General features: G+C 43.7%; 1 protein-coding gene across 25 annotated transcripts in view; it reads right to left on the reverse strand.

Annotated features, from left to right (window-relative positions):
* Window positions 1–12,265, reverse strand: part of NAP1L1 (nucleosome assembly protein 1 like 1) — a 161,923-nt gene that overhangs the window by 33,442 nt on the left and 116,216 nt on the right. For 2 of the 25 annotated variants that reach the window (XR_011255818.1, XM_069584041.1), the window contains exons 1-3: window positions 2,807–2,980; window positions 1,960–2,050; window positions 1,395–1,433 (exon numbers count right to left, since the gene is read on the reverse strand). The exons of 6 other annotated variants lie outside the window; for them this stretch is intronic. The gene's annotated coding sequence lies outside the window, so the exon portion shown is untranslated. Of the gene's footprint in view, window positions 1–1,394; window positions 1,434–1,959; window positions 2,051–2,151; window positions 2,486–2,597; window positions 2,787–2,806; window positions 3,241–12,265 lie in introns of those variants that run through there. 17 more of the 25 variants (XR_011255817.1, XM_069584052.1, XR_011255821.1 and 14 more) reach the window with 14 other exon arrangements.

Consider the following 12,265-nt stretch of genomic DNA (forward strand, 5'->3'; position numbering starts at 1 on the left):
ATTTATCTCTAGGAGCACTGAGTTATATATATGTAGAATAATTTTAAAACATCACCTGAATAATCATGCAAGAAACCCTATTATTTTCTGCCTGTTGTATTCATTCGTCTATACCCTCGGTACCTGAGACAGTATTTTCAAAGTAATTAATAAACTCTTCAAAATTATGACCCTCTTTTCCAATAAAAATCAAAATGTATAAAACTTCTGAACAAGTAAAAATTTATCAAACTGTGTAGCAGTAGAAAGCAGAGTTGGTAACCAGAACTAACTTTGGGTTGAGACCACTTGGCAAGTCCAGCAATGTGACCTACTGATGTGCAGTTAAAGTACTAAGTAACTTACAAGGATGAGTGAAAACAGCAGTGTTCAAGTTCTAATCCCTACTCTGCCCAACTTACTCAGATGGAATTAGTACGAAATGGGACTTAATATTAGCGTAATTTTAACAAATTCCTTCATGTAAAGAGGTTATAGATACTCCTCCATCTCCCACTTTCCAGCTCTTTTTCTTCAGAACACTCATAACCACTCAACAATTTATATCAAATAACCAACTTGCCTGTTTGGCTCATGATATAAGATCTATGTCCAAATAGGAGCCAAAATATTTACTCAAAGAATCAACTAAGAAGATAAGCAATTACAGATTTGATTAGACTTGAGGGTATGAACGGATTGATCATTATTTCCTAAACTGATCAGGATTCATTGCCTCTTTCATTAGTATTTCAAATTATCATGCAGAAAACAAAGTAAGAAAAGCAATGTTTAATTTTGACATCTTCATACCTTCAAGTCAAACAGATTCTACCTTTTTTAGCCACTTTTCCTACAAAAGGATATGTACTGAATACATTTGGTAGAGTTCAGAATCAGTCATCTCAAGGCAATATGGGCAAGTTGAGTAAGTAACAAAACAGGCAATAACACTGTGGATTAAGTTAGCTCTGGTACACGTGTGGGTTTTGTTTTGTTCTAATCGTTAGATGACAAACACAATCTGTCACACTTAATATCAGCTTAACAATTTTCCCTGTCAATAGGTCCAATATCAAAAACAGGTACCTTACAACAGATAAAACTTACAAAAATTTTCAGACTAGTATGAAAGGACCAATCTTCTTAAAAAGCAAAAGGCCCATTTTAGATCTGGGCCACTAATCTGAACTCAGACAACTTTGAAATAAGCCTGAGACATCAGTCCCAGAAGGTCACTGTAAACCTCATTTACCTCCTGTCAGCTTTAAATAAGTTATTCTAAATATAAGGCTTTTCCTTTATCCAATCAAAGGCGTATTACTTCCTAAGGAAAATAAGTATAGAAGTAGTTATGAAAGCTAACAACAGGACCTAAAACACTAATTTGAAAAAGTATTTTTGATGCCACCTACTTTCAAAAATGGCAAATTTCGTTTTCCAGCTCAGCTCTCCTGAAATCAGATAAGCAGTGTAAGTTGTGAGCTTTTAAAATGCAGTCCTTACAGAACCCACAATCAAACAGAGAATAAAATTGGGGCTCCTTGAGGACATCACGTGCCCGGCTCTTTCTTCCTCCAAAAACCCAGCCCTCCCCTACAGGCCTTCATTCCCCGCCTCTTTTTTTTTTTTTTTTTTTTGAGGGCAAAGCATGAAGCACTGATGAGGCAGCAGGTTACAAACCTTGCTCAGTACGTTTACTTGTGCGTCTCATTTCACCCCATACCGCCTCCACCATAACGTTAAAAACCCAACAGCTATCTTACAGTGGGAACGTGAATAAAGGAATTAGTAAGAAAACAACAGAAGCCCTCGACGAATTAAAAAGACACTGCAGGCCAAATCCTTTACTTCCACTGTTCAGGAATCGACTAATTACGATCAACGCTTCCCAAATAAAAACCCTCATCAAGATACCCAACCTAATTCTAATTTGTACTTGAGAGGACACAAAAGAATCTCTTGTTAACAACAGCTAACCTAAATGCTTTACACGCGATAATTCTTAAAAATCCTAGCAGTGAAAGCCCCGCTCCTTCATCCAACTAACATTCACGCTTTCTTGCGGTACCTAAAAAGATTAAGATCAAAGAGAAGCAGGGAAGAGTTGCAAACCCGAGAGCTGGACTGACTGGCTCCCTGCTCACCCTCGCATCCCACCACCTCCTCAACTTTTAGTGGAGGGCTACCAGAAGGGGGTCTGCACCCGCGCCTGGGCCCCGGCCACGTGCAGAGGAAAGCCGCGGGGGTTTCCCCTCCCGGCCGGGTCGCCACCTCCCGGGGGCGGGCAGCCCGGAGCCTCGCCGCCTCCCCGCCCCGGAGCCTGGTCCCCGCGCAGCCCCTCCCTCCCGTCGGAATTCGCAGCCTCCGCGGCTCCTTCCCTCCCCCCGCGGCCTCCCCTCCAGGGAGTGGGCGTCGCGGCGACGGTGGGCTGCAGACCCCGGCTCGGGCTGCGCCCCGGGCGCCTCCCGGCTCCCAGCGGCGAGGCCGCCTCCCCGCCCCGGGCGCCAGGGCTTCGCCGGGGCCGCGCCCTCGTGGGCGCGTAGAGGCCGGCGGGGCTCACAGGGCCCCGGGGCGGACCCTCCCGGGCCGCGCCGACGCTCCCCCGCCCCACGCGCCTCCCAGTCGGCTCTCCCGGGAAGCGCCGGCCGAGCCGCAGGCCCTCTCCGCCGGCGGGGTCGCGGCTCCCACAGCGGCTCGGGCTCCGGCCTCCACGGACGGCCCCGGAGGCCCCGCTCGCCGTCCCCAGCCCCCTCACCCCTCCGCCCACGCGGGCCGCCCGGGGCCTCCACGTCCCTCCCTTCCCCGCCGGGCCCCAGCCCGTTACCGGTGGCGAGCGCGGGGAGCCGAGCGGCCCGAGCTGCGCAGGCAGTGACTCAGGGCGGCGGCGGGAGGAGCAGGAGGCGGCGCCGCGAGCAGATGGCGCTAAAAAAGACCCGAGAGCCCGCCGCTCGCGCTCATATACAATCAGCGTCAGCACGCAGGGCCCGCTCCGCCGCCCGCCCCCCGGCCTCCCCGTCTCCTAGCGACGCCACTGGGAGGCGGGGCCAGGACCGGTCGCCTAGCAACGGAACCTTCCTCCTTTCCCCCGGCGACCTCCAAACTCGCAGCGCCAGACTTGGGTTCCCGCCTCCGCCCCCTACGACGCCTCCAGCCATCTCTTTTCTACGCTCTTAGCAAGAAAGGAACTCGCCGCCCCTTCCGTTCCGGGGTACAGCCCAGACCCCAGCCTTGCTCACGGCCCACCTCGGCCCCCGCCTCCTCCAACTTCCCACCCCGGCCTGGTACCGGGAAGGATGAGGGCGGGAGGCCACCTCCGGGTCCTGCCTTGCCGCATCCGGACAGCGAGCGCTCCTTAGTTCCCTACCGTGTCGGGGCCTAATTCCTACAAACTCTCCGATCCCGGGTAACCGTTTCCTCTCCCCGCCCATTTTTCCCCGTAAGAACAACAGTTCTTTCCTCCTAACCGCCTCGGCGGCGTCTTTTGCCGGTTTTGCTTTTCCGAACTCAGTGGGTCACCGTGGCTCCCGGGGATGCTCTTCATTCCAACGTCTCCATCTTTTTACCTGACTTGCGATCCCTCATTTCTGCTTTCGTATGTTTGATGGATGAAAATGGCATGTTCGTGTAAGGTCTGGACCCTTTATAATGAGGACAGCGTTGTTTCCTCATTTTGAAAAAGTAAATCCAACCTCATGGCTATTTTCAATTGAAGCTGGATTGACTAGTACTAACTCTTTACAGTGGTTCTTAAAGTGTGGTCGGAGGGTTCCAGTACTCTTTCAAGGGGGAAGTCAAAAGTATTTCCATAATAATTCTAAAATGTTATTGGCTTTGACACTCATTCTGTCATAATTATACAGTGGAATTTTCCAGAGGCTACATGACATGTGATATGGAAACACTAAAAACAGAAGCAAATATTAGAATCCCAGTCATCTGCTGTTCAACTAGACATTAAAGAGATTTGCAAAAACAAAACCACTCTGCTCAATTTTTTTATTTTAGAAAGTAGTTACTTTTCATATAAAAGATTGTTGTCTGTTAACATTTAATCAGTTGTTTAAAATGAAAGAATAACTGCTCATAATTTCAAATATGATATAGTTATCGTTAATACACATAAAACATCTTTGAACTCCTAAATTTTTAAGACTATAAAGAGGTCATTGAGATTAAAAACTTTAACAACTCTTCTCTGTTGTAGTCCTTGAAACTTCAAACTACTAAGAGTCATCTATTGTAACTAACCCAGTTCCACTTTAGAGGATACAGGTTTTTTCCTCAGTATTCCCAGCCTCACTGAAACTAGTTGCCTTTCCCACTCTATGCTACAGATGCCTCAGTTTATCCATTCATTTTGGTTCTTCACATGTGATTCTTTTGGTTTCTCAACCATTTGTCTTCATTGACGTTGTACTCAACAGTCATGTCAAACTCACAAGGATTATAATAACATTAGTAATGACTCCTCAAGAATTTACAATATACAAGATAGGTAGACCAGTGCCCAGTATGTCAGTACCCTTGGCACTGATTTCTATGGCAGCCTCAAGAGCAATGCAGTCCGAAGTGAAATTCATTCAGTCGTGTCCGACTCTTTGCGATCCCATGAGTCCTGGAGTTGGTAGCGATTCCCTTCTCCAGGGAATCTTCCCAGCCCAGGGATCGAACCCAGGTCTCCCACATCCCACATTGCAGGCTGATTCTTTACAGTCTGAGCCCCGAGGGAAGCCCCAATGCAGTCTAATCAAAGCTAAATAACTTGTACCTCCTTTCTGTAACCTTTTGTGGTTTGACCATCTGAGAGCAAATATAAATTAGCCTTTGTGATGGCTTCTAACCCACTCTTGGGAACCCCACCAATTTCAGCCACTGATCTAAGGCTCCTAATTTCTGACGCTTCAACTCCCACCCCCTATTCAAAGGGTTATCATTACCAGTTTATATTCTCTCTCCCTTTTCCTCAGCTCCTTCCTCCAGTTTCCTCCTCCCTTTTCTTTCATTTATCCTAGCCAATCTAAGAAATGAAACGCAAATAGATTGCTAAAGTGATCTTTTGAACCAGTTTGTAAATCTAAACCTCTACCATTTAAGCCCAGAGGAGGGCAATCACTTAGCCAGTCATTCAGCAAATGTTTGTCAGGAACAACTTGAGACACTGGGAATATAGCATTGAGCAAGAAAGACACGATTCTTAATTTTATTGACCTCGTGTTCTGGTGAGATGGGGCAAGTGGTAGACAAGTAATGAAATAATGTTACGTATTAGTAAGTGAAAGAGCTGTGGAGAAAATAAAAAGACATAAAAGGATAGAAGGTGACTGATCTGAGCATCAGTTCAATTCAGCCTCTAGGTCCTATCTCACTCTTTGCGATCTGATAAACCACGGAGGTTTTCACATGGCTTCAACTCCGTTAGGCCCCGGAATCACACAATGGAGTTAACTCATGTAATTTATTTACAATAAATGGTGGCTCTGGTCACTGATTTTGGATCATGCAAAACTTTTTATTAGAGTTTCTTTTTTCTTCATTCCCCATTATTTTCATTTGATGGATGCTTACAGCATTGTAGCCCAGTGGGTTGGAAGTGTGGCTTTGAAGTCACATAGCCCATTTTATCCCTATTTTATTGTAAAATGTTAAACAGCATGTAAGTTGTTTGACCTGGCACCTGATAGATAGAAAACATTCCATAAAAGTTAAACATTATGAACTTCTTACTGAGGTTTTGTTTTATTTAAAGGTTGAAGGAACTATACTAAAGTCTAATAATATTTGACTCAATTTTATTGGTAAATATTTTATCAAAGCCATCTTGTCACAAATTTGAAAACATATTTTCCGGAGCTGAAATAGTCCACACTAGAAAAGTACTATATTCCACATTTCTAAATATTGGATATAGACACTGTAGAGCTCAACCAGACAAATCAGTGACAGAGATGCTATCTTGAATGTGCTTGTGTCTAGAACTGTCCCTAAGTCATAGGACAGTACACAGGTTTGAAAGACAGGCTTAGCTTCATCCTAACACTGTGACCTCGCAAAAGTACTTACACATACTGACCCTTAGGTTTCCCCATCGGAAAAGTGTATGAATAATTCTAATAAAATTTGCCATTTTGACAGCATCAAATAGAAACTATATGTAAGCCCCCACCCCGGAGCAATGATTGCATTTAAGCACTCAATAAATGTTTATTTTCTCTCCTCACAATCAATATGTAAAATATGTAATGGCACCAATCATAATTATCATCTAAAAACTGCACATTTTAGTACCTTATCTTAATTTTGAACCTGGTTGGTTTTCTTTTTTTCCAAATTATTATATAACTGCAACATAAAATCAGCCAAAATTTCAGTGAGCAAACTGTGGGAAAGTTGCCTTAAATCTCCCCTCTACATCCCAAAGAGGATTAATAGGTTTTTGCAGGGGAAGGTGGTTGAAAATATCTTTATTTTGCTTTTTTTTTTTTTTTGGCTGCACCAGGTGACATATGTATTTTTAGTTCCCCAACCAGGGATCAAAGCCAGGTCCCCGCATTGGAAGCTCAGAGTCTCAACCATTGAAGTAGCTGTAGGTTAACTCACAACTGTATAAATAATCTATGTAAACTTTACCCAGTTTACCACAATGGTAACAACAATCCACAATCTTATTCAGGTTCCCCCAGTTTTACTTCAACCCACTTGTGTGTATTTAGTTGTACACAATGTTATTATTTGTAAGTTTCTGTATGGCATCAGGCAAGATAAAGAACAATTCCTTCACCGCAAGGATACCTTATGTTGCTCTTCGATTCTTTTTTCTTTTCTTCTTCTTCTTTAACTCACATGCTAAATAAAGTTCTACTTTCCCAGATTTTACTTTTTTCCTTGTTTCTCATAAATAGACAACTTAGTGAGAAAACAGGCCATGTCTGTGTTCAATATTTCTTACCTGAACTATATGTAATAGACTTGCAATTGGTCTCCTTATTACCAATCTCATCCCCCTCTGGCCTAAATGCCGAAGTTATGGTTCTAAAATACAAATCTAATAAAGTCAACTTTTTAATAAAACCTTTAATGGCTCTTTGATGTCTACATGACAAAAAAAGCCCTGCAAAGCCCATCCCAATCAGAATCATCCTATTTTTCTAGCCATGTGTCCCACTATCTACCTTCATGAACCTCACATTTTATGATTTTGAACTACGCAGTAGACCCTCAACGTGAGGAGTGTTTCTATGCCTTCTGCTCTCCCCTTCTATTAATCCTTCAATATCTAGTTCAAATCTTTATCTCCTGCGGGGAATCCTTCCTAACTCACCAAGGCCAATCTGGCTGTACTCCCTTGTCTGCTTTCAGACAACTCTTTCCTCTATGTCTGTCTATATGTTCCCATGTTTCCTTCTCCCCAACACACACCACAGCAGAGCAGGCCAGGTCTTTGTGTATACACTTGGCTTGAACAATGACTACTACAGGCAAAGATTTTCAATAAATAGTTTACGGGGTAATTAAATGAAGGAAGCAAGGAGGAAAGAAAGAGAGGGAGGGAGAAAGGAAAGAAATGTCATTGAAAACAAAATAGAAGTCACAATACTTTAATAAATCATCCTTTTTTGAGGACAACGACATCATTTCTACACTTATCACAGAGTCTACGTGAGAAAAGTTGAGAACCTAGTCAATACAAGAAGATTTTTAGATATGGTTTGGATATTGTTTGACTATTTGTTTAGATATTATTTTCCCTCATGTATGAAGTAGCTTGATGATGAAAAGAATGTAAAGAAATACTGAGATCTCTGAGATCATAATGAATAAAGAAAATAAATTTCATGGTAGTATTTGGAGAAAGTTGGAGCATCTGTCATTAGAGGATTGATAGTGAAGTGTGGTAGATGCACGTCATAGAGAATTATACAGCAGAACCTGGGGTGTAATGTGGCAACAGGAATGAATCTGTAAAATGCAGTGCTTGCAAAATAAAAACCATAGTTAGGGGAACTCCTTGGTGGTGGTCCACTGGTTAGGAGTCCATGCTCTCACTGACAAGAGCCTGGTTTCAAACTCCGATTGGGGAACTAAAATCCCACAAGCCATATGGTGTAGCTAAATATAAAATAAAATAAGATTGAATAAATAAAACCACAAGTAGATATTATCACACACCTATTAGAGTTGCTCAAATTAAAAAAAAAACTGGTAATACAAAGCGCTGGTATATATGTGAAACAACAGGAACTCTCATTTATTGCTGGCATGAATGCAGAGTGGCACAGTCATTAAGTCAGTTTAGCAGTTTCTTATAAAACGAAATATACACTCACCATATGACCCAGCTTTCTCATATCTGGGTGTTTAAGTGAATTGAAAACTGCGTATTCATGCACACACACACACACACACACACCTGGAGGTGAATATTTATAGCAGCTTCATTCATAATTGCAAAATACCAGAAGCAATAAAGATGTTTTTTCCACAAGTGAATCGATAAATACTGCTACAAGGCAATACCACTCAGAGATGAAAAGGAACAAGCTACTACTTTACTCAACAATATGGATGAAACTCAAATGCATTTTTGCTAGTGAAAGAAGCCAGATTCAAAAGGTTATATAATTCCCTTTATATGGCTTCTGGAAAAGGCAAAATTATAGGGATGGAAAACATACCACTGGTTGCCAGGGTTTCAGGAGTGGTAAAGGGTTGACTCTGAAGGTGCTGGGGAGGGAGGGGATGCTTTAGGGTAGAAACTCATCTACATGTAAAAGTGAAAGTGAAGTCGCTTAGTTGTGTCCAACTCTTTGTGACCCCATGGACTGTAGCCCACCAGGCTCCTTCATCCATGGGATTCTCCAGGCAAGAATACTGGAGTGGGTTGCCATTTCCTTCTCCAGGGGATTTTCCCAACTCAGGGATCGAACCCAGGTCTCCCGCATTGCAGGTATACACTTTAAACTCTGAGCCACCAGGGAAGCCAAATAGACATGATGCATTTGTCAAAACCCATTTGCTGTATTCTAAATTTTAAAAATCAACCAAGATGCTGAGAAATCCTGGGATGGAATGCAGGCAGTGACAAACTATTATATTACAAATATATAATATTAGTTTGTCGCTGCCTGCATTTATCAATAACCTCAGATACGCAGATGACACCACCCTTATGGCAGAAAGTGAGGAGGAACTAAAGAGCCTCTTGATGAAAGTGAAACAGGAGAGTAGAAAAAGTTGGCTTAAAGCTCAACATTCAGAAAATGAAGATCATGGCATCTGGTCCCATCACTTCATGGGAAATAGATGGGGAAACAGTAGATACAGTGTCAGACTTTATCTTTTGGGGGCTCCAAAATCACTGCAGATGGTGACTGCAGCCATGAATTTAAAAGACGCTTACTCCTTGGAAGAAAAGTTATGACCAACCTAGATAGCATATTCAAAAGCAGAGACATTACTTTGCCGACTAAGGTCCGTCTAGTCAAGGCTACTGTTTTTCCAGTGGTCATGTATGGATGTGAGAGATAGACTGTGAAGAAGGCTGAGTGCCGAAGAATTGATGCTTTGAACTGTGGTGTTGGAGAAGACTCTTGAGAGTCCCTTGGACTGCAAGGAGATCCAACCAGTCCATTCTGAAGGAGATCAGCCCTGGGATTTCTTTGGAAGGACCGATGCTAATGCTGAAACTCCAGTACTTTGGCCACCTCATGTGAAGAGTTGACTCATTGGAAAAGACTCTGATGCTGGGAGGGGTTGGGGGCAGGAGGAGAAGGGGACAACAGAGAATGAGATGGCTGGATGGCATCACTGACTCGATGGATGTGAGTCTGAGTGAACTCCGGGAGTTGGTGATGGACAGGGAGGCCTGGCGTGCTGCGATTCATGGGGTCACAAAGAGTCAGACACGACTGAGCGACTGAACTGAACTGAACTGAATATGATCTAATTGATTGAAGGGGTAGGTAGAAAAGGAACTGACTTTGGAAAACAGTGTTGTGACTAGACATTATAAGGCTAAAGGCAAAAAGAGCTATACACAAACTTTGTACTCTGATTGGTAAGTCTGTTTCTCATAGGGCTAAGTATTAGGAATTTCAAAACTAATTTACCTGTACACTAGAAAATCTATATTAGTTTGCTAGGGCTGCCATAACAAAGTACCAAACTGGGTGGCTTAAGCAACATAAATGTTCAGTTCAGTTCAGTTCAGTCGCTCAGTCGTGTCTGACTCTTTACGACCCCATGAATCGCAGCACGCCAGGCCTCCCTGTCCATCACCAACTCCTGGAGTTCACTCAGACTCACGTCCATCGAGTCTGTAATGCCATCCAGCCATCTCATCCTCGGTCGTCCCCTTCTCCTCCTGCCCCCAATCCCTCCCAGCATCAGTCTTTTCCAGTGAGTCAGCTCTTCGCAGGAGGTGTATTGTCTCACAGTTCTGGATTCTCACAGCTGTAAGTCTACAGTTGTGAGGAAGGATCTGCTCCAGGCCTTTCCCTTTGGCTTGTGGATGTTCATCTCCTTCCTGTATCTTCACATCTTCTTCCCTCTTTGCAGGTGTCTGTGTCCAAAGTTCCCCTATTTGTAAGGCTACTAGTCATATTGGATCAGAGCCCACCCTAATGATCTCATTTTAAGTTGCTTACCTCTTAACTCTGTAAAGACACCCTCCAAATAAAGTCACATTATAAAGTACTGGGGGCTAGGACTTCAACATATAAACTTTGGGAGAACACAATTTAATTCATAATAGTAGGCTCAAACAAATAAGTAAATAATTGTAGATAATGGGAGCCAGGTCTCTCATTATTAAAGAAAACGTCATAAACAAGGACAGAAGGCTAAAATGAGCCCTGGGGTGCTGAATTAGGGCCATCAGCAGAAATTCATGTTATAGATGAATAGATAGATAGCTAGATGTGTGTATACATAGCTTAGTATATGTATGTATATTTCCTAGCTTTGTCCATTGAGAGGGTCTAGAAGCAATGGTATTCTAATAGCAATAAGCACACCCAGCACCCTGATTTTGATTTCTAAATATCATTTTCCTAGAAAAGGAGAAATGGCTGATTTTCTAGGACTGGGGAGGGAAAATACGAGTCTGGAATATCTTCTAATGCCAAACAGGAAGGAAGTTTGAAAAAAAGGTAAAAGCGATGAAGCATGTCAGAAAGACAGAGGGGCTGCTCTGAAAGAGTTCCCCATGGCCAAAGCTGAAACGATTTCAGCAAGAACATAAAAAGAGTTGTGCTGTCTGTTTCTTCAGTTTATTTCTTTATTCATCACATGGTGTAGTGTGGCCTAGATCACGGTCACAGACTCAAACGGCTACAGTTGCCAGGCCAAGAATTTATTGTGTGAAGTCAGCCAGGTGTAGGATGAAGGGAGAGGACGCGACTGTGAACAACCAGAGACCACTGGCCTCCTTTAGAGGACGCGACTGTGAACACCCGGAGACCACTGGCCTCCTTTAGAGGACGCGACTGTGAACACCCGGAGACCACTGGCCTCCTTCACAGGGCGCAGCTACTCCCCAACTCCAGCCAGCTGTAGTCACACGGGCTCAGTGTTATCAGATTTTCCAGTTTTTCAAGAGAGGCTGACTTTTAGACATGAAATCTCCCAATATTGGGAGGAGTGCACAAAACGAGTTCAGCTCTGGGCATGCTGCGTTTGAGACGGCTGTAATGCATGAAGTTCAGGAGACTAACTCGAGTGGCAAGTACAGATTTAGAAATCCTCCATGCAGGGAGTGTAGATGAGCATCCTTATAGAAAAGGAAAGAAGAAATTAAGAGAACCACGAACTCCAGCATTTAAAGAGTTGGCAGAAGAGGAGAAGCAAAGGAGACCTAGAGCAGAAAGAAAGGCAGAGGAGAGTAGAATTTGAGATGCCAAAGGAGGAAGGTAAATCAGGCAATATCTCCCAGACTAGGGGCTTCTCTAGCGGCTCAGATGGTAAAGAACCTGCATGTAATGCCAGAGACCAGGGTTTGATGCCTGGATCAGGAAGATCCCCTGGAGAAGTAAATGGCAACCCACTCCAGTATTCTTGCCTGGAGGATCCCATGGACAGAAGAGCCTGGAAGGCTACAGTCCACGGGGTCACAAAGAGTCAGACACCGCTGAGTATCTCAGTCTTGTTCAGGAGGTTTCCCAAGTGATGCGATGGTAAAGAATCCGTCTGCCAATGCAGGAGACTCAGAAGGTGCAGGTTCAGTCCCTGAGTCAGGAAGATCCCCTGGAGTAGGAAATGGCAACCACTCCAGTATTCTGGCCTTGGA

The sequence above is a fragment of the Ovis canadensis genome, chromosome 3, assembly GCF_042477335.2.
Source record: "Ovis canadensis isolate MfBH-ARS-UI-01 breed Bighorn chromosome 3, ARS-UI_OviCan_v2, whole genome shotgun sequence".
Lineage (NCBI taxonomy): Eukaryota > Metazoa > Chordata > Mammalia > Artiodactyla > Bovidae > Ovis > Ovis canadensis.